Source organism: Cryptomeria japonica, chromosome 10 (assembly GCF_030272615.1).
Source record: "Cryptomeria japonica chromosome 10, Sugi_1.0, whole genome shotgun sequence".
In the NCBI taxonomy this organism is placed as follows: Eukaryota; Viridiplantae; Streptophyta; class Pinopsida; order Cupressales; family Cupressaceae; genus Cryptomeria; species Cryptomeria japonica.
In genome coordinates this window covers 459050339-459074349 of record NC_081414.1, presented here as the reverse complement: position 1 = coordinate 459074349, position 24011 = coordinate 459050339, and positions in this window count along the sequence as shown.

Below are 24011 nucleotides of genomic sequence, written 5' to 3'. Positions count from 1 at the left end.
TCTTTGTGCTTAACCGGAACTGCATTTTGGCATTTGTAGATGATATTCATTAGTTTAGACAATCAGTTATCATTTATAATCATTTGTAGGATAGTTATTCCTCCAGGGTTGTAGCCCTATCTTTTGTAATTGAGCAGTGAGCTCTAGGAAGTGTGCCTAAATGCATGTGCATTCCCCTTGTAATAGTATTATAATACTAATCACAGTATTATAATATTGTGGGTCTCAATCCCACCGTGGTTTTTCCCTTTTCAGTTTTCCATGTGAAAATTTTGGCATTATGGTTTTGTGCTTATGTGTGTTGAGTTTCTGCACTTTACTTTTACTCATTTGCATCTGGTAGTTTAAGAATTATTTCAAGAAAGTTATAAATTGCAAAAAAATGATTCACCCCCCCCCCCTCTCTCAGTGTTCATTGATTCCAACAATTGGTATCAAATCCTAGTTCCTCCGAGGAATCCTAAGAGCTTGAGGAAGATCCGAGATAGTGAAGCAATGGAATCCAATCTACCAAAACAACTCACTTTGACACTTGAAGATCTAGATACAATAAGAAAAGAAGCAAATAGTCTAAGAAGAAATCTGAGCGATGTTGAATACTTCATTGAGTCTTTGAAATAAAAAGTGAACACATTCAAAGAAAAGAGAAAGAAGCTTATGAACAAACTCAAGGAGAAAGAAGACCAAAGCATTGATGACCAAGCCTTAAAAGACAAGACATATGAATGTGAAAAACTAGCTAGAGATAATGTAGTCTTGAAGAGTGAAATGCAATAAATTGTGATGAAGCTAACAAAGGAGATTCAAGATGGGAAGAAGAATGAAGAAAGCTTGACTCAGTCACTAAAGGATAGATCTGATTAATGTTGTAGACTAAATCATGAAAATGACCTGTTGAAGCTTAAATTGATACAATCCGGGAATAACGAGCAAGAGCTTGAAAGATAGATCATAATCTGAGATGAACTTACCACTGCTAATGAGTACAAAGAAAAATTCAATGCTAGCTCAGCTAAGCTGGATGAGATGCTACAAAGTCAGAAGAATAAAGGTGATATGGGAAGACTTGGATTTGAGAAAGGAGAAAGCTTCAGATCTGGTCAAAGCAATCATCAGAAGAACAAGAGATCTCTGGTAAGACAACCTAATGCTTACAAATTTAATGGTAAATGCTTTGTTTGCAATAAATTTGGCCATATGGAAAGTTCAAGATAGTTATCATTCTCCAGACAATGTTTCAATTGCTATAAATATGGTCATAAGTCAATTGGAAGCAAAAGTTTGGTAAATAGGAGAAATATAAGATGTTATGCTTGTGGAAGATTTGGAGATATTGCTAATCAATGTAGATCAAGGGGAAATCAAGGTAATTCTAGGCCTAATCAAATAAACAACATTGTTTTCTATGCTTGCAACAAATCCAGTCACATTGCAAATTCTGCAGAACCAAGAATATGAACAAGAATGCTCCAGTAGACAAAAACAAGTCAGAAGATAAGGTCAAAGTGAAGGTTGAAGAGATCAGAGAGCAGTACAAGAAGAAATGGGTCAAGAAGGGTGAGTTCAGATACATTGAATGAGTCTACACATGATTCAGGTGCTGGAACCTCATCCGATAACTAAGGCACTTGGCCTTAGGGGGAATCTTTTCATTTAGATCCTAAAAAAACCTTGTCTGAGATCTGTAACTAGCTACAGCAAGTTGCAAATGATTGTGAATGATTGATCAGTCAATACTGAAGGATCTCCGAAAGATTTCATGTCAATTTGTGACTCTAGAATAATATTCATGAAATATAGAGCATCCAGAAGAGTTGGGGTTGAGAATTTATTATACCTAAAAGTTAGGTAAGCGGTAGATAAAAAGGTGTTTTAACTCTCATTTCTCACATTGCATTTGAAGCGAAAGAGCGGGAGAGCTTGGAAAAGAAGACTGTGTAGTGAACCCTGAACTTTGAAGAGATTAAAAGAAGATTTCTTGCATTTGGTTAGAGACTAAAAGGTATTTTTCAAAGTTCAATAACTTTCTTTGTTCATAACCTAAAATTCGATAATGGCATCATCTGGTGTGGCGACCCCGTTGGTTTTTGACATAACTAATAAGGAAAGACATAAGTTTAAGAAACACCCATATAAATCAATGGAAGATGATCTGAATGGAGCATTTTCATCCATTCTATATGGTGTCTTGCATGTTGAAGGCATTAGGGCATACATACATTGCAATTTTAAAGAACTCGGAAATGTTAAAATGTTGAAACTTTACACAGAGCACATGGTAGATGGCATGGGAAACCTTAAACTTGAATTCAAATCTCTCCAGGACAAGGTCTTCATTCAATTCATATTTTTTTGTCTTTTATGAACCCAAATGGGTTAGATACATTATGAGCAGAGTTCATGGCAAATTTATATGGCTTTACATGATGCACAAGATCACAAAGCAAGCAATCAAAGTCGTAACATGCTTGAATTGAACTAGTGAAGTACCTGGCCTTAAGAATGTAAAGAACCAAACGGTGATGGAGGCAACTGGTTCCAAACATGATGGAATATCGATGACAATTAGTGACATTATCGAATATGATGTTAGATTTACATCCATGGTGACGGGTTACAAAGTTTATCAATCCAGCAGAGATAACTCTGTATCTAGTACAACCATTTATGTTGCATATCAAATTCTTAAGGAAGATAAACTGTATGATCTGTGTGAGGTGCTCCAAAGTAAGCTCTTGAACAACCTGAAGAAGTTAAAGCGGGATAAAAATCATGTAATCAAATTCAGCACCCTGATTATCTGCTTGTACTTCTACTTAATGAATGAGGTCCCCGGTGTAGGTAAAGTTCAATGGGCCTATGACAGGCCAATGGCAGTGTCGATAAAGGAAACTCCAGATGGGTTAGGTGATGCACAAGCTCAGAGAGTTATTATGTGGGGATACTTTAAAACCTTCCAAGGCATGATGTAGAGTAGGGAAAGGATCCCTAAGGAAATTGTTGAAAATTATGAAGACTCCATATGCTTCATGGTGGACACCGATCAATGCTTCATGCAAGTTTTTGAACCTAGGATAGTTTGGATCATGCATATGGGGTATGAGTTTAGTGGTGATATTCTCAATGCTTATGCACAGTACCTCTTGATAAAGTTGGTAGACAAGTTAGAGGAAAGGTTTGGAGCATATAAGGAGAAAAGCTTGAGTAGCTTGCAGAGGATATGGGAATCACAAAGGAGGCAATCCAAAGGGCCCAAGAGAGGAACATCCTAAAAGAAGAAGATATGGTGAAACCAAAGAAGACCAAACCAGAATCTCCCTCCTCGAAACCAAGGCAAACAAGGAAGCCAGCACCTTCTTCTGGTGCTCAAAATCCTGTCCCTCCACCTAAGCCTCAATCAAAACCATTCGATGGAGCTAAGAAGAGGAAGAAATGGAAACCAGAAAGAGTTTATGTAGCGGCCACTATGGAAGAGGAGACTAAATCAGATGAAGCAGTGAGAGAGATCAAAAAGAATGCTATTGTTGCTAGGGTTGTCAAACCAAGATTTGAAACCGATCCATCTAGTATAACTCTCAAGCAAGACAAGGAAGCAATAATAGAACAAGGTAATCTTCAATTGCTTTCCCAATTTTATGATCGATTGGATGAAAAAGGAAAGAGGTCTTTAGAAGAAGCTATAATTGTATATTTGAATAACTATAGCAAGGTGCTCATAGAGATTGAGTCTGAAGTTCCTAAGAGTCTGTATGATATATTAGATATGAGAAAAGAAACTGTAAGAGTAGAAGAGGAGGGGAATATGAGTTAGTGCAACTCTGTCTGGCGATTGCTAAGACAAAAGTAGATAGAATTCTTAGAGAAAATAAAGAAAGATTCAGAAGTAAAATCCAAGTAAATAAAATAATGATTGGAAAAAATGAGGATGTACATAAAGAGACACAAGAAATTTTGAGGGAAATAATCAAGAAGTATGAATATGATGTAGTTCTTGAGAGATCTCAGGAAAGTGCTCAAAAGTTTGTTCTGGAAATCCTTGGGATGCCATCCTTAGGAGATGAACCAAAAATTGCAAAACTGGATGAATAGACAATTGAACCTATTGTTGTTGTGGATGATATTGATGACAGACAGTAGATTTTAGACTCTGGTGAAGCAGATTAGGATCCTTTGGTGATGAATGTTGATTCAAAGAAGAATACTGAGGGGGTTGGTGATGAGAAGGCCGAGGATGCAGAGATGGAAGAGAAGGAGAAGGATGAAGGAAAGATTGAATAGGTTCCAGTGGTAAAGACACTGTAGAATCTAACAAGGGCAAGAAAATAATAAGTGACATAGATCTCATCCAATGATCTATCAATCTTAATTCCTTATCTCTTGTGCAAGAACTCAAGTTTGCAGCCATAGCCCAAGCTAAAGCCAGTGAAGACCTATTGAAATTCAACTTTGAGGATAGAGAGCTTATATCATTGGCTACAAGTGTTCTTGAGAACAAATTTCCATCCTTCAAGCAAGACAAACTTGACTCACCCTCTAGTAAGCTAAGAAGTATGCTTTGTTGGCATTTTTTATGATTAAGTTGTGATTATCATTGATGGACACACACTTGCATTGAGATCATTTTTGAATGTATAAGTTAAAGCTCAACCGGTACATGTTCCAACCAGTATGATGCATTATAGTCCTTAGACTATTGGTGTTTTGCAGAAAGTGATTACCAATCTAAAGCGGTATGTTGACCCCAAGCGGTTCGAGGATCTCAAGTGGTACGAAGGATCAAAGCGGCAGAACACATATTTCCCAGTTTTCATTTTGTCAAACCAGCAACTGGCATTTTTCTTGAACCGGTATTTTGTATGAACCGGTAATACTCTGTGATGAGTTACCAACCAACATTTTGTGATGAGTTGCCATCCACTGATTGTTTGACGGTGCTGACACTTTAACGGTTCTTTTTGTGTCGTGTTACTAGATACGTCTAGATGCATTGAACCTAGGAAATTGTATTGTAATCCTATTGGACCGACATGAAATCAGATTCCTTTATAAGGATATCATGTCTAGGGTTCTAGGTTGTTGTTGAGGTTGATATTGTTGCTAGGGTTTAAGGTGGTTGATGTTGTTAGAGAGAGTATGAGTGTGTAGAAGACTGAAGTAATGCTAGAATGCATTAGGAACGATCTATCAAGGATCTAACCAAGCAATCTATGCTATTTGCTAGATCACTCACTTGTTGATTACTCACATCTTTGATAAGTCTGTAGCCCTTAACTGGGTAGGCCCAAAAGCCTCTTGTAAATCCTCTAAAAAGGTGGTTCACATCTGTGGATCTAAAATCCTCTAGCAAGGTAGTCTTTAATCGGACTTATCTCCTAAAAGAGATTGAGATTCCTAACAGGATCTATTCTGGTAAAGAACATTGTATGACCTTAACTAGTCTAACCTTAACCGGTCTGGTTCCTATTTTGCAAATAGTTACTTGTGAGTTCCATCTCACCGTGGTTTTTCACATTTGGGTTTCTACGTCAAAATCTCTTGTGTTATGGTGTTTGTGCTTCTATGGGTGAATGCATTATTTGCTATTTGGTTTGCATGTGTGCTAACCGGTTTGTCTGCTAAATTGTTTTACCTATTTACTGTTAGTCTAGCAAAGTGTTTAAGTGTAAAGATTTTTGGCATACTAATTCACCCCCCCCCCCCGCCCCGCCTCTTAGTATTCATCATGCTTAAGGTAGTAGACTTGACGAGAGCCAATTACATCCCATTTTATACCATATTTTAGCTAATTTCTTATACCTTTGTGCCCATTTCCATAAGCCATTTATCTTCCATATTATACCATTTTACTATTTTACGTTGCATATGATTAAATATTAATAAGTGATATTTAATTTCGTTTTGAGGTACAATATGGAAATAATTATTGATTGCTTTTACTAATCAACATTATTATATTATGCCATGGAACATACAGCATTCTGTATTTTAATATATGGGTGCAGATCTTCATGTCGCTTATTTTACAGGAACTTCCTGTCGCATTTTGGATAGGAACTATTGTGCATGACTGGTTGACTAGCAGATTATTTCTCTCAAACTATTTTTTCCATTGCCACGTCAGAAAGGATTTCAAGGACTGGATTCTACCTCTCTACATTTACCAACCAGATCTTCAATTATTGCTATGACTTCTTTCAACCATAAGCATGCATGTTTACTGTGTGGAGGAGAACCCATCATGGGCATCATCAATTCCTTCTTTGGACACGTATTCTCTAACCATATGATTGCTAGCTTATGTCTCTTCATTTCCGCCATGGATATTGAAATGAAAGGAATCTCATGGTGCGGCAGAAATCATTATATTTTTAGTTGTTATCACTGTTATAAAAAACCTGCTTCCAATTGTTGAAGGAGAACCGTAAACCTGCCATTTGCCATTTTCGTGTGCTATTGTAACAGAGACTATTTTTCATATGTGGTTGTGAATGATTTTCTACGTGAACCATCACGCTATGTATTATCCACAAAACACAATGAACTATTTTGTATTCATTTAGAATCACGTTGGTTACAGATTATGAGCTATAAATATGTAATATCATCTCAATGGAGATGGATGTCATATAAAGAATATCATACAAAGAGGGTCAAACATAGGTTTCTATAAGAAGATTTATTGGAACATGTTCTTTCTATGATAAACAAAATAGTGCTCTTTTGATTACAATAGTGTATAAATGCGGTTGTGTTCCATCACTGGATGTGTTGGGAAAGACAAGGCTCCATTCTCAAAATGTCTCATGATGTTTGTAGCTTAGATGTGTGTTTTATTTGAATTTTGTTTTTGTATTATTTGAATAAGTTGAATCATAGAATAATGAGTTTGTTAGTATAACAATTTATTTAACTTTATTTTTAAATGTTGTTTGCAAGTGTGCTTTGCAGGTAGTTTATATCTATTAATTGTTATTATTGTTGTTATTACGGATTGATGTTTCTATTTATGTTATTTTTGTTTCTAGGAAGTGACGGTTCCTGTCGCCAGAATTGCTTTGGTTTGCTCTAGGTTTATTTTCATATGTTCTAGCTGCATTCATAATCATTAAACTCACAAGTAACACCCCTTGATGGCATATTGCCCAGACACCTTTCACAAGATTATGCCCCCAGATTGACACATATAGACCATACTAAACTCATTATAAAGTAATAAATATTTCTTATTATTTACCCCAGTGTTGGCATATCAAGACTCTCATTTTGAATCACTAGGGAAAGTTATAGATGTAAATTTTATGTATCATTTCAATGCTATGAGGTTAAGGACAATTTTGAGAATGGTAGAAGGTGATAGGGTCAGTCTGATAGCCGGTGTGAAGGGAATTTAGGAGGCATTGAATGAAGGAGGAAAAATCTACAAGTCGTGTCTTCTATTGCCAAAGTTCACTATAGAGCTTGATTAAGAAGATCAAAGAATGTGAAGGACAACTAGCTAGTATATCTCAATCTTATTCACCCCAGGATGTTTTTGCAAGTAATTATGAAGCTTAGGTGATGTCTTTACTTTATAAAATCAAGAGCTTGAATCAAGAAAAAGATAGAATAGTTGGTAGAGTAGGAGAACTGAGGAACCTAATCACTCTACGATTGGATATGTTGGCAATTGACACTCAATTGGTTGGTTTCACTATGTTGTCATTGATGGCAACATGGTAATTTATTTTGGCTTCATATTATGGGTTAGTTGTGTACCGGTAGGCACTTCAGTGGCACAGGCACTGGCACCGACAGGAAGGAAGGAATTATTTGGTTACCGGAAATGCAGGCTGACATGGTTTAGAATCAGGTTATCAGTATTGGAGGCCAACATCTTTTGGATCTGGCATTGGCAATTATTTTTTATATTTATGTTATCTAGTCAACATGCATATTAACATTGTAACTATCTTTATAAGCCGACATGAGGCATGATAAATTGTAAAGGGTATATAGGTCAGTTGGTTAGATCATTTTGATATATGACAAATATGATATGAAATGGATTGATAGGAGAATAGGATGATGTTATGTAATGCGAAACATATGAGAGAGATCATGTATGTGAGGATATTTATGTAAGGGGTATTTCCGTAAAGGGTTTAGGGTTTCAGACCGGAACAGACAGAGATTTACCCGAACTGTATTTAGGCATAGAAGATGCTATCTTTGCAGTTCAATCATTTCTCTGGATTGTAGTTTGGATTTTGTTAGGCCCAATATGGAAAGCTAATGTACTGAGAGGGGAGGGGTGAATCAGTACTCCAAAAAATTTCTTCAATAATAACTTTACTGTTATGCATAAACAGAATAGTGCAGTAACATAAAATAAAGTTAAAGCAAATAGATAACAATCATACATGATTCATTCCATAACACATATATTTTGGTTACGCAGAAACTCTTGGTTAGAGAGAAAAACTGCAGTGGGGATGGCACCCACAACTTCACTACTGCAATAATAAAGAGTGCTCAATTAGAGCTACATTTTAGCTATTTCTGATAGCTTACCCTATTAGGAGTAACAAGATCTGTTAGATATACCTTGCTAAAGGATTTTACAACATTTAATCTGAATGTTGCACCTGGTTAGAGGCTTTACAATTTATAGACTTGATTAGAGTCTTTTACCTTGTTAAAGGTTTCTCTTTCAACTTCACAATATTACAATAAAATCATTACAAATATCTGCAACTTTACATTTGAAATGTTATAGCAGATTCTATGTGCTCAGAATAGATTACCTTGCTTATAGCATACCTCGGTAACCCATATAGTAACTCGGTAAACCCTTTTGTTTACTCTGTTCTTCGACTGGTCTCTGAAAACCTTCTTGGTGACCTCTGTGTCTCTATAACAATCTTCTTACACACATATATACACCCTTAACTCATGCTGTATAAATAGATCTCTTAAAACGGTGATCCAATTCATTACTTCGATCTTACAAACATGATTCCTCGAATGAATAACTATACAAAATATTCCATTGGTTAGATTGATCTCAAAATCATACACCACATTTTCATATGCATGTCCAAGTTCAATGTATCTGGTAACACATTTCACTCAGTGTATGTCAAATCGGTGTGTCATCTTTACTGCTCGGTAGCCATGAAAAGATACTTGGTAGATAGCTCGGTGTGTATTGCGTTCTGTGATTGCTTTCTTATGTAACCAACTAGACTGTGCATATCGACTTATCTGTGTATACCATCTGCATGATTCAGTAGTGCTAATCGACTAGAGTATATAGTATGACTTTGAATATAAAAACTAATGGCAACTTGATAAGTAGTAACAATCTCCCCTTTTGACATTAGTTGAGATGTTTGACAAAACTACTTTCAAAGTCATAACTCAAAACTCTATATACTTTGCAAAATGACTATTCTTGACAATATATACAATAGTCAATGAAATAGTATATTCAGATATACTCCCCTTATCATTATATTGTTCATAACTCTGATTTTGCATGCTCAATTCTATGCTTACTGTCCTTGGATACTCTGCATACTCTGCTCGGTATACTCCCCCTGTATACAATACTCTAAATACTATATCAAAACTGTAACACCAAAACTGTATCACTCCCTCAATATATTATATTACTCCCCTTATATAGTATCACTCCCCCTTTTTGACAAACATCAAAAACTTAATTTCCATCTGGGGGTGGTAACTGATCAAAAATGGATTTATACTTTTTCCGGGCATCGGTGAGAGTGACAGAGAGGGCATCCTTTACACTTTCCATTAAAGATGTTTGTGCTTGAATATCAGCCAATAGGGATATTAAGCCATCAAGAGTGCTTCCCTCTTGTGTAGTAGATAGGCGTGTAGCTCGGTTAATCTGTTCTTGAACTGATGAAAGATGAGGAAGGAATAATGTCTGGAGTGTCATTATATCCATCCTGATCTTGTGTTCTTCATTTCTTAGTTCCAATTGTTGAGCCATCAGTTGTTGAAGCTTTGTATAAAAATTCTGAACTGAATTGGGCTCAGTGGTCAACTTATTTGAGAGATCGGTGATCTCTTTCTCAATTGCATCAGTTTTATTCTTGATATCTTTAATGAATATAGAAAATGTGCAAAGTTTCTGAAATAAATAAAGAATATGCTTAAGTTGAGGGGACAATTCAACAATGAATTTGACAAGCTTGACTTTCCCAATAACTAGAGCTTTTTGTACCTCTTCTATCATTTTTGTAGTAATCTCCTTGTCTTTTAGCTTGCTCAAGTATTCAGATGTATCAACTCCAGATGTTTCTATTTGATTAAGGAGTTCATCCAGTTGAATGTGGATGGCTGTATCGGTTGAAACTGTAGCTGAAGGTAGCATATCTATCAGCAGTGTCTTCACCTTCTGAAGTACTTTATTCTTCTTTTGAATGACCATCTGTTTTTCTTGTTTGGCCTTTGCTTTTCATAGTTCACCGAAATCAATAAGTGCTTGCCCCATTAATTTTGAGATATCCACATTGGGCAACACTATTGGTTTACATAAATCAACTTTGAAACTATGCTTTTTCACCTTCTTCTCTTTACCTTTGGTTGGGTGGACCAAGACAATAGCTTGAGAGGCTTGTTGACCCTCGGTAGGTTGCTCAGTAGAGGCAACACTTTGGTCAGTTCCTGTAGCCGCTATGATGTCTTTTGGTGTCTCGGTACTAGGTGTCTCAGCTGCTATGTTTTTGGTGCTCAAGGGTGCTTGAGAGGTCTGTTCTTGAGTTGTACCTTCTCCTGTTTCAAACTGGTGACCTTCGGTGCCTTGTGTTGTACCCTGAGGAGCTTCGGTAGAGACAGGTTGATTGATCGGTGGGTAAGGCTGAACTTGTTCTAAAACGGATTCACTAGATACAAGTTTTACATATGTAGTGCCTTCTATCATTTCCTGCTCTGGTGCTTCTGCATCCATGACATCTTCATCAATTTAAATAGTGTCAGCCGGGTCTTGCTTGGTAGCATCAAGCCCTTGTTCGGTGACATCAGGATTGTGTTCGGTGACATCAACAATTTCAACTTTAGATTGTTCACCGACATCTTTAGTTTTGAAGATTTCCTACCATTTTGCTTTTGTCTCATTTTCTACATCAATATATAGCCCATTCATCAGTTTTACGGCTCTTTGTTTGACAAGAAATTTTGAATTGTAGGTTGTCAAATGTTCCTTTATTTCTGCTACAGACATATCAGGAAATAGATGGACTAGACTTCTTTCTCTAATTTGTTTCTCTAAGTCCATTGCATATTTCCACCTATTATCAATATGCAAGTAAAGTTCATTTGGAAGTGACTTTACTAGTTCTAATGGAGCTAGCCGAAACTTTAGAAGTGTGCAGATGATAGCTTCTTCAATTTGTCTCTTCTCATCATTATTCCTAGTTTCATACTTGACATATCTAAATCCTGCAAATCCACCATATTCTTTTAGATTGGCACAGAATTTTTCAACACTATGTATATCTACCTTCTTGCTCTTTACAATCTGGAATTTGTTTGCATCTTCGGATTCTGTATCACTAGACTCTTTTGCCAGAATGAGTCTTCGAGTATATTTCTTGTAGGTCTTGGTTACCTTGGGAGTAGTAACACTCTTTTGTTTCTTACTCGGTGATGCAGTTGATGCTCTTGTATTAGGTCTCTTTGTTGGAGGAGTTGGTAGGGCCTTTGAAGTGTCCAGTTTCTTTCTTTTCAACACTTTACCCTTAGGCAATTCGGTGCTCAATGTTATTGCTGCCTCTTGAGCTTCTGATTCCTCTTCGATGATGGCAAGAGTGCCTTTGATAGGTGTAGAGGAGGAGTCTTCTCTGAATTTCTCCGTTAAAACCTTTATCATCTTTGTTGCTTTTCTTGTAGCCTTGGGTACTAGAATGCTCATTTTTACTTTTCCCTTCATCTCTTCATAGGTTCCATACCTCAGCTCGGTAGCATGCCTTGGTAATGTAAGATATGCATCAATTTGTCGTTGTGTGATATCAAAGTCAATCTCGTAACCCATAGGTGGAAAAGATTGAGTTCTTGGTTCCACAGCATTCACATAATAGTAATCAGTATCTACCTCAAAGCATATATCATCCTTATATTTCTCCACTAGCTGGGGTGGAATCTGGTACATGTTGTGCATCTTCTCTTGAAATTTGCTGAATTAGTCATCCATTATATCATTGAAATTATCTCCCAACTTCTTGATAAATTTATTAATCTGATGGGTGATTGTTCAGTGTAGCTCCCAAACTATTTTACCGACTGATAGAAAAAATTTCTCAAATTAGAAAAACATGCATACAAGAAGTGAACCAAACTTCAGTGTATTTGCCGAGTTGTTTTTCTTCGGCTTCCTTATTGTGTTCAAATTCTCAAACAGGTTCTTTAGTAACACTTCACATAAGTCAAATTTTCCCATGTCATGGCAGAAGCAGGAGCAGCTGGTGGTAATGGGCGAACTCAAAATTCAAATTCTCAGCAAGGCAGAAACCCTGGTTACAATGGTGGGAGCGGCCAGATCAAAGCTGTTGGTCCCATAGGTGATAAGGATAAGCCTCTAAACATCCCAAAGGCTGTTGTTGACTTACAGTCTGATGGTACTCTACCAGAGGAGACAGCGGGTTCATCTGGGCTTCTGGGAGAAGGGTCCAATGGGGGGCCCATTCCACGTGATCACTTCGTTGACAGCGGAAGGGAAAAAAAGAAATGGTCATCCCTTTTTGGAACTAGACCTACTGGTAAATCATCTCTACCTCATGTTAAGAATATTTCTGACCCTTTTGATGGTAAGTTCTCTATCTCTATCCCTGACCAGGTTCTGGACCATAATATCAATAGTATGTCGAACTCCTTGGTAGGGAAATTTATGGGTTCGCGTCCTAATATTGAAGTTGTAAGGGCTTTTGTCAAATGAAAATGTATCCTCAAGGGAAATGTTGAAGTATTGGCTTTACCTAAAGGCCTTCTATCTTTTTCTTTTTCATGTAAAGAAGATAAGGTTAAGATTCTATGCGGGAGCCCCTGGATGGTAGGAAAGACAGCTCTAGTCCTTAGAAAATGGCATCTGAACCTAAACATGAATGATTCTCTCCTGGCACAAGTTCCAATCTGGATAAAGCTACCAGGATTGCCTCTTGAATATTGGGAAGAAAGTATTTTCTCTGGAATAGCAAGCTCCTTTTGCGAGTTGCTCTCAATAGACCTAGTCACTACTTCAAAAAGAAGACTAACTCATGCAAGGTTCTGTGTAGGAGTAGCCCCTGAAGAAGATATGCCAGAATAGATAGATCTAGTTTCAAAGCTAGGAACCTGGAAACAACACATCGAATATGAATCTATCCCTTTTGCATGCTTCCACTATAAAAAAGCAGGTCATTGGGCAAAATCTTGCCCAATCAAGCCAAAGGTGGAACCTAAGCAGCCTAAACCCCAGATTGAAAATCAAAAGTTGCCAGAGAAAATGGTGTGGCAAGTTAAAAATCTAGAGAATAAGGAAGAAAATCCCAATCGCTTTAATCCTTTGGGGAAAAAGAAGGAAGTCACCTCAAATTCTATCTCTAGTCCCTCAACCCAGGAAGTAGTGAGAAATGAACCAACCAAAGTCAACCCCTTGGGTAGAACTCAAAAAAAGGAAATGAAAGATCAGAATGATCTTTCAATTGAGATAGTTGAAGTGGTTGTTGACACTTATGAAGGCAAGGAACTAGAAACAAAAGATTACCAACCTGAGGAAGGAGAGATCCCTGACCCCCAAGAAGAAAGGATTGATTCTTCCCTAGCCATGCCAAGTTTTGAAATTCAAGAAGCCCAAAAATGTGCAATTTTGGGTATGAACCTCTCGGACTCAGAACAGAGCTCAAAAATAGTGAACAATGTTTCAACTGATTCCAGAACTCCTAACTAGGGCAATGAAGAAGAAATCTCCAAAATCCTCAACAATATGGAAGTGGCTCCTGTGATAGAAACTGAATGGAAGCAACCAAAATACAAGAATAAGAAAGGATCTACTCCCTTGACTTCTCTACTAAGGAAATCCAGTAGAATAGCTCAAGTTGATGTGGGGTATATTTCCTCTTCCCTAGGATGGCCCTCTAACCACAAAGTTAGAGACAAGGAGGCCAGCAAGAACATTTCAGATGGAACCCAAAAGACTCTCAAGGAGCTGGGAATTGGTAAGTAGCTATGAAGATAATCTCTTGGAATATTAGGGGACTCAATAATCCCCATAAACATGATATTATTAGGAATATGATAAGAGATAGTAATCCTAATAATTTTCTAATTCAAGAAACCAAAATGAGTAGAGAAAAAGTTGAATCTTTGGAGTTCTTCAAAAATGGTAATGTTAGTGGTGGCAGTTTTGAAGGTGCTTTAGGAGGCATTGCTACCATCTGGAACCTTAATACTATTAAAGGTCGGGTCATAATTCAGGACAGTAATTTCTCTTGTATCAAATTTGAGCATTTAAAAGATGGTACTTCATGGCTTCTTACCAACATTTATGCTCCTAATACCTTAAAGGCTAGAAACTCTTTTTGGAAAAAAATCATTCAGGATAGGGACAGCTTCAAAAATCTTAGTTGGATGGTTATGGGGGACTTCAACAGTCCTTTGAGAGAGGAGGAAAAATTTGGAGCTAGTCCTCCTCAATTGGAAAGTAGGATGGCCCTTATGGATTTTATTAATTCTCAGGCTCTCAATGACTTGGAAATACAGGGTTGTAATTATACTTGGACTAACAGAAGAACTGGTAATGACCTTATCCAAGTGCGACTTGATAGGACTCTCATCTCTGATGACTGGTATAGTCAGTATTTATGTTCTTTGTCAGCCCACATACGGGTTGGATCTGATCATTTCCCTATCACCTTCATTGTTGACTCAATCAAAAGAAAGAGAAAATTTCCCTTCAGATTTGAAAAAATGTGGACCCTCCATCCCGAAATCAGAAGAAATATTCAAAGATGGTGGAGCATCCAAGTTGAGGGAATGGCTATGTTTAAAGTTGTCAAGAAACTCAAAAGTGTGAAGGACAATTTACGAATCTGGAACAAAACCAGTTTTGGAAATATATTTGAGGCTAAGAGTAAAATTTAGGAAGATCTTAAAGAAATACAAGATCAGATCCAGAACGATGGTTTCAGTACTGTGTCTATTGCTGATGAAAACGAGATTCTCAAAAAATACCATGATATTATTGTCGAAGAGGAAACTTTATGGAAGCAGAGATCGAGATGCATCTGGCTTAAGGAAGGAGATAGTAATACAAGATTCTTCCATATGTCGACTATCAAGCATAAAGAAGTTAATAGGGTGAACAAGCTAGTTGTGGAGAATTGGGAGCTGGTCAAGGAGGATGAAATAAGGAATGAAGCTAAGAGGTATTTCTTGGACCTCCTCAAGAGGGGTCATAGTTTGGATGTTGAAGCCCAATCCTCTTTTCTTCAGAACATTCCTTGTCTCATTGATGCTCAAAAGAATGCCTCCCTCTCCTCCATTCCCTCTAACTTAGAAATTAAAAATGCTATTTTCTCCTTTGATGGTAACAAAGCGCCTGGCCCAGATGGCTTCCCAATATTCCTTTTTCAAGATTTTTGGGAGATTGTTGGAATTGATGTTTCCAACGGGGTTAAGGAATTTTTTGGGGCTAGAAAACTCTTGAAAGAAATCAATGGAACTTTTATTGCTCTCATCCCCAAGATTCAAGGTGCTAATTCTTTGGACAAATTCAGACCTATTAGCCTCTGCAATTCATTTTACAAGATTATCTCCAAGGTCCTTACCTCTAGAATTCTAGTTGTCCTTCCTGCCTTAATTAAACACCAGCAAAATGGGTTTGTTCCTAGAAGACAAATTCTTGACTCCATTATTACGGTCCGAGAACATTCACTCTCTTGTTAGAGCAAAGAAGCAGGGTCTCATCCTAAAGCTAGATCTCTCCAAAGCCTATGACAGGGTTGACTAGTCTTTACTTCAGAAAATCCTCACTTCTTTTGGGTTCTCCTCTAGAGTTGTCGACCTTTTCTCCCAACTTACCACCTCTGCTACTTTTGTTGTTCTTGTCAATGGTTCTCCTTCTACTTTTTTCCAAGCTTCTAGAGGTCTTAGGCAAGGAGATCCTATCTCCCCCATCCTCTTCATTATTATGGTCGATTGCTTTGGAAGGACCATGGAAAAAATGGCATTGCAAGGCTCCTTTAAGGGCCTCCAACCATCCTTTGCTGACCTTATCTGCTCCCACCAGCAGTTTGTTGATGACACTATTATTATGGGGGAATCAAGTATTTCAGAAGCTAAAGTTTTGAAGAGCACCCTGTGTAAATTTGCCTCTGCTTCGGGTCAGCTTATCAACTGGGCTAAAAGTGAAGTCTTTTTCATTAATACTCCAGAGAGAAGACAACAAAGGATTAGCAGAATCTTGGAGTGTAGGATTATTGACCTTCCTACTACCTACCTTGGTCTCCCCATGGGAATTGCCCCTCGTAATCCCTTCTGGAGTTCTCTAGTGGACAAATTTCATAAAAAACTTGCTAGTTAGAAAGGGGCCCTCTTAAGTCAATCTGGCAAGCTCCAACTCCTTAAGGCTACTCTTCAAAGTATTCCAATTTATGCTCTTAGTCTTTTCAGAATCCCAGTTAAGTATGCTGAAGCAATTGAGAAAATTCAAAGAAGATTCTTATGGTCTAGGGTTGAGGATAAGCAAAGAATGTCCTTAGTGGCCTGGGACCAGGTCTGTAGGCCAAAAAGCAAAGGAGGTCTGGGCCTCATGAGGATTCGTACTTTAAATGAAGCTCTCTTGTCCAAAGAAGTCTGGAGAATGTTTCATTTTGATTCTGAATGGTGCAAAATTTGGTGAAGTAAGTACTCTCTTCTGTCCTCCTCTCTCTCCTCTTTTATCAATTTGGATCTCAGTATTAATGGATCCCACATTTGGAATCATGCCTCTAAATGTAAATAAAGTATAGCTAAAGGAGTGATATGGAAACTTGGAAATGGTAGGAAAGTAAAATTTTGGGAGGATCCCTGGCTTTTTGATAAACCTTAAATGGACTTCAACGAATGGGCCCCCCATGCTCCCTTCGATATTAGATCATTTGGCTCCTTAGTTGCTGAGTACTGGGATGGTAATGAATGGCAGAACATTGAAAGTATCCACCCTATCCTTTCTAAGCTCAAGATCCATCTATCTGCGGTATGGCTGAATAATGAAGAAGACTCCCTTACTTGGAAACATGATCTCAAAGGAACTTATGTATTGTGTCCTTCCCTCCCCCACCCCCTCCTATTAACCCTTATTGGTCTAAAGCCTGGATTAAGGGTCTTACCCCCAAAATCAATTTTTTCTTCTGGACTATCCTCCAAAATAAGATCCTGACCCTTGACAACCTCAAAGGCAGAGGTTTTGCCCTCCCTAATAGATGTGTGTTGTGCCTTCAAGAGGAAGAGTCTGTGGACCACCTTTCTCTCCACTATTCCTTCTCAACCTCTATTTGGGAAAGCTTCCTCAAGAGCTTCAGTATCGCTTGGGTGTTTCCTAATAACATTAGAGATATGTTCTCCTCCTATAATATTCAATGGGCTAACCCTTTTTTGAGATGTTTGTGGCAGCTTTCTCTTCCTCACATCTTGTGGGGTCTATGGAAAGAAAGAAATAACTGAATCTTCAGGGATGTCTCCCTCAATCAAGATATTGTGTTCCAAAAAATTCAATGGTCTATTCAGGAAAATATAGGGATCATTGAGGGTCCTTGTTACTCAAACAATCCACTGGATTCAAATATCTTAAGGGTATGGAATATGAAGATCACTGATGGTCCTAATCTCAACCATGATAAAAGGCTTGAAGCTAAGTGGCAAACTCCTCAAGGTTGGCTCAAAGTTAATTTTGACGGTGCTGCCAAAGGTAACCCAGGTCCTTTAGGTTGTGGAGCTATTCTTAGAGATCATAGAGGAATTTGCAAGGAAAAGGTTGTTGTCCCTATTGGAACCCAAACCAACCATAAAGCTGAAGCAATGGCAGCTCTTCAAGGCATCATCCTAGCCAAAAAATGGAAATGCCCCTATCTATGGATAGAAGGGGATTCAAATAATATAATAAAGTGCCTTAATGGGACTTCAAAATCTTCTTGGTCGATTCACAACATAATCACCTCTACTATTGACATTATTAGCACCTTTAAAAAACCATATCTCCCACATCTACCGAGAGGCCAATGGCTCTGTTGACTAGGCTGCCAATGCAGCGGTTAAAAGTAAGGCAATTACCACGTGGATGGGTGAAAGCAGACTCCCCGAAGATGTCAGACAAATCATTAGCAATGAGCGATATAGAAGCACTCCAAAGACTCTTGATGGACAGGATAATTATGAAAAGTACTGATGTTAGTACTTTGAGTTATTTTAATAATGAGAAAATCACTCATTATAACATCAATGCCATAAACTCTCATGCTTTTTGGGTAATTGTTATAGCTCTGAAAAGCTTTCAGTTTAATCAACTTTGTAAGTTTCAAAATTTGGCCGTGAGTAGCGACAACATGGGCGGAAATAGGAGGCGATATGAACCAAGTAGTTGTAAAGAATGGAAACAGAAGGAAGAGGTTTGGGGTATTCTGCAGCAAGGTGGTCTCTTGAACTTCATGGAGAGACTCCATGGCCGAGATGGTATGGTAACCAGTCTTTTCTGCAAGAACTGGAAGAAGGGCATGTTAAAAATGGGTGATCAAATGGTTGAAATCGATGAAGATTTAGTTGTTCAAGCTACGGGCCTCACCAGGGAAGGTTGCAACTTCTACAGAGATAGGAAGGTTAGCAAGGAAGCTATTGAAAGGTACCCAGTAACTAAGAAAGAGAAAAAACAACTGGTAAAGTTGAGCAAAACCTACTACCCGCCTAGGGCTTTTGCCAAACCCTGGCGGGAGATTCTTTTTGTTTTAATGTGATATATCACTCTAGATGGTAGGTTTACGAAAGTTTATGGGTATCACTTTGTTCTGTTAAATCACTTTAGGCACAATGATAAGTTTAATTTCCCTTATTTCCTGCTTTGTTCAATGAATGCATCCCTTAAGGCTTACAAAGAGAATCCTCTGGGTGATACTGCTATGCACCAAGGCCTAATGGTCCTAATTTATGACCATTTAAAGGCCACTCAAATTGCTCGGATGCAGCCCTCTGTGGATTCTAAGGAAGAGACGTCTGATTCTGCCTTTTCTGAGGAGGAGGAATCCGATAGTGACTCTTCATCTAATACAGAGGATAGTTTTGATGACTCGGAGTATGAAAGCGAGAAGAAGAGGAAATACAGAAAAACAAGACCCTCTTCATCCAAGGGCAAAAAGCCTCAAAGCAAACCCCTTATTAGCATCTCTGTGGAAGGGGAGGATTCGGATGATTCTAAGAAGGAGAACCCTAAAGGGCTGCTGAAGAAGAAAACAAAAATCCATACCCAGACCAAGAAAAAGCACAAGAAAAAAGAGGAGACTAGCAAGGAACCAGAAGCTGACAAGCAAGCAAGGACCCTGGAAGCTGAGCACAGCCTAGAAAAGGAGACTATGGAAGAGACTCTTAGGGCTGCCAACACAATTTCTGCCCTCCACATCCCCAAAGAAGAATAGGTTACTCCTGGAAAAGCTGCTCCCTCATCTGGCCCTCCTCCCAAGGGTTCGCATGGTTTCATAGAAACAATGGAGTGGCTCATTAATGGTTACAAGAAAGTTGTGGATGAATACAAGAAACTTTGTAACAGAGTCTTGATTCTGGAAACCATTAATATTAGGGAGGGAAATACAATGGCTGACTATATTGAGGACCTGAAAAACACCATCACCAAAACTGAAGACATCATAGATGCTTTCAACCCCAGGTTTGAGAAGATTGAAAAGGAGATGCTGGACAAAAAAAGCCTTGCGGACACTAGCGAAAAAACCCTCTCGGACACTGTCACCAAAGTTGATAAAATTGAGGAGTGCCTGAAGAACATTGTTGAATAGAGCCCTAAGTATCTTGAAGATCTCGACCAACAACACCCACACCCTCATCAGCAAGATGGATGACGAAAAGGAAATCCAGGGCTTAGAACTAGAAGCTGAAGGAATAAGGGAAGCTCAAGGTCCCAGAACCCGCACCAAAGGCAAGAGGAAGGAAAAGAAACTAAACAAGGATCTGGAAGACCTAAAAGCTATCGGGGCCACCTATGACGAGCTAGTGACAAAGGAGGAGGATCTACCAAAGAAAATCGTTGTGTAGCGCATTCCTTGTTTCTTTGTTGTTTTTTTGTTAAGCTGTTCTTTCTGCTCGCTGGTCTTTTGGCCAGTCTTTTTGTCTGCAGACTCTATTGTGCTATTCTTCTTGGTGCTTTTTCTCTATCTATTTTGTAAAGGTTTCGGGTCCTGAAAACCTTTTTTTTTAATTAATCAGAACACTTCACATAAGTCAACTTTCATTCCCTTTTTCACAATTTTATAAGCTAAGTCAACTGCTGCACAGGGTACATTGTTTTCCCTTGCTGATTGGAAGAAACAGTAACCAATTACTCTAATGGCAAACTTAAGTTCTGCATCAGTGACATTGTTCAGTTTCAGTCCTCTGTAATCAGATTCTACTCCGGTTAAGCTGATTAACTCCTTCTGTGATATCATCTTCTGAGCTTGTGCATGATCATAGATAGGATACCTAGTGATCACATGAATGATTTCCTTGGTGATTTTGAATGGTTGCTCTTCTAGCCACATGAAATCATCATGAACTCTTCTCAAAACAAACTTAACCCATTGGGGCTTGAACACACGAGGGTAGGTTAGGGCTTCATTCAATCCCTTGATTCTGATGTGTTCATACTTGTTTAATACACCATCAGTACATAATTCATCATAGGTGTCTCTAATCTCAACATGACCGAGTTCTTCAACACGACATTTGGTGAATAATCTCACATCTTCAACTAACAAGACTCGATCCAGGATGAGTGAAAAGGTGGTTTTGTCATCCGGTTCAGAGGCGACTTTAGGAGTCAAAGTGTATTTCAGTGAGGGCTTCTCTATATTCTTGACAACTATGGGATCTTGGATCTTGGGTGCCATTGTAGATTTCAGGTAAAAACTTAGCAAACTATCCTTAGGGTTTGACGGTTTACAAATGGCAGACGCTTCACACTCAACAGATAATAACAATTTGATAAGATCGGTAAACTAGCTTGACAGTGTGATGAGATTTGATGTAAATACCTTGGATTCGCTTAGAATGAGGTTTGATCGCCTTGGAATTGCTCTGCTCTGCTCTTTCAAAAACTTGGTAAGTGTAAATGACCGCGAAAATTCTTTTAAGTACACAAACTACCTTATCAGGCTTCATGCGGATTAGGTCAAAGACATTAAATGCACTCGGTTCACCTTTTAACCGATTTACTCTCCTTTTTGTTTTAATCGAGAAATCAAATTTCCTTCATTTACTGACTTGACAGGCTTCCTGTATTCACCGACTTGACAGGTTTCCTGTAAAGTACTTTTGATAGAATTTCAAACTTACTAATGCATCTTAACTATGCAGATTTTGAATTTAGTACATAATAGAATAGGAACTATTATGATTTTAACCTTCAGAGAATGTAGTCCCTTCATACCTTTTCTGATTAATTTGGAATAGGTGCACCTAACTCAGTAGGTAAGGTGCTTTCTTCATTTGACACAATTTCTTTCTTTTTCCAAATCATCTTTAATTTCTCTTTTATTTCTTCGGTGTCTCCTCTAGGTTGATCTCTGCAATCTCTAGCTAAATGTCCAACTTTGTGACAATGAAAACATGCCATACCAGGATTTCTCCATGATCTTCAGTTTTTCATTCCAAACCTTATAAAACAGTTGGCACTAATATGTCCATATCTTCCACAACATTCACACCATATCCTTGTGTTGTAATCCCATGGTACTATTGCATATTGTCGGTAAGGATTTGTGTGAGTTCGGTAACTTCTAGTGTTTGCTCGGTGTGTAGACCACATGTAGTTCTTTTGCTTAAGGTAGCACTTCTCAGTACTATGTCCATATCTATTGTAGTTTCTACAAAACCCTTTGAATTTTGCTTTCTGATAGTTGATAACAGACTTTGTCCTACATTGATTAGATGTGTGACCATATTTATTGCAATTGTAACAATAACCATTGGACTTAGTGATATTTAGTTCCTTACCTTTTCTGATTTGGCACATGTTGGCAGTATGACCTTGATTTCCATAGTAGTAGCAAATAGGCTTCTTTCTTTTGATGTTATTCCTGCTTCCAGCTTGCTTTGATGATTCTCCTCTCTCGATAGTATGAATTCCTTTGTAACCGAGTCCTGCATCTTTGTTGGGTCTTCTTGTATTCAATTGCTCATCCAACATCTTTGATGCTTCATAACTCTTCTTCAGTGTTTCTTTGGATTTCTTCTTTGTTTCAAGTTCATCAGTCAACCTTGATACTTCAAGTTTCAATGCTTGATTTTCATCATTCTTCATAATTGCTTCATGATGTGCATAACCTAGTTGATCTATCATATTTTGTTGAATCCCAGTCAACCTTATGATTCCATCATTCTTATCAGATACTAAGACTTCAAGTTGTTGTTTCTCTCTCTGTAGATCTCTTGCTTTATCCTCAGCTATCCTCAATGCATCTAGATTTTCAGTCATCTATGTACTGAAATGTTCTTGTTCTCTTTTCATTGCTTTTATTTCATCAGCCAATGCTTTGTTCTTTTCTTTCAATACTCCAATCATTTCTTCAGTCTCTTCAGATATACTATTCTCAGATGATGTCTCAATTTGTTCCACTAACTCTTGAGAATCTTGCTAGTCATCAGATAATCTTCTTCTTACTTTTAGAGATTTTTGCATTTGCCTTTGCATGTCACTTGATTAGCATGATCCAGCTCTTCTTGTAGATATACAATCCTCTAAGATTGTTTATAGCCTTCCATTGATAAGATCTTTCTCTTCAGGTAGTTAAACCCTTTTCCAAGATTCAAGCTCTGATACCAATTGTTAGGCCCAATATGGAAAGCTAATGTACTGAGAGGGGAGGGGTGAATCAGTACTCCAAAACTTTTCTTCAATAATAACTTTACTGTTATGCATAAACAGAATAGTGCAGTAACATAAAATAAAGTTAAAGAAAATAGATAACAATCATACATGATTCACTCCATAACACATATATTTTGGTTACGCAGAAACTCTTGGTTAGAGAGAAAAACTGCGGTGGGGATGGCACCCACAACTTCACTACTGCAATAATAAAGAGTGCTCAGTTAGAGCTACATTTTAGCTATTTCTGATAGCTTACCCTGTTAGGAGTAACAAGATCTATTAGATCTACCTTGCTAAAGGATTTTACAACATTTAATCTGAATGATGCACCTGGTTAGAGGCTTTACAATTTATAGACTTGATTAGAGTCTTTTACCCTCTTAAAGGTTTCTCTTTCAACTTCACAATATTACAATAAAATCATTACAAATATCTACAACTTTATATCTGAAATGTTATAGCAGATTCTATATGCTCAGAATAGATTACCTTGCTTATAGCATACCTCGGTAACCCATATAGTAACTCAGTAAACCCTTCTGTTTACTATGTTCTTCGACTGTTCTCTGAAAACCTTCTCGGTAACCTCTGTGTCTCTGTAACAGTCTTCTTACACACATATATACACCCTTAACTCATGTTGTATAAATAGATCTCTTAAAATGGTGATCCAATTCATTGCTTCGATCTTACAAACATGATTCCTCAAATGAATAACTATACAAAATATTTCATTGGTTAGATTGATCTCAAAATCATACATAATCTTCTGGTGCAATTTCCAATGTAATAATGGTTTGATGTGCCTCGATCTTGTAACATGTTTTCATATGCATGTCCAGGTTCAATGTATCTGGTAACACGTTTCACTCGGTGTATGTCAACTCGATGTGTCATCTTTACTACTCGGTAGCCATGA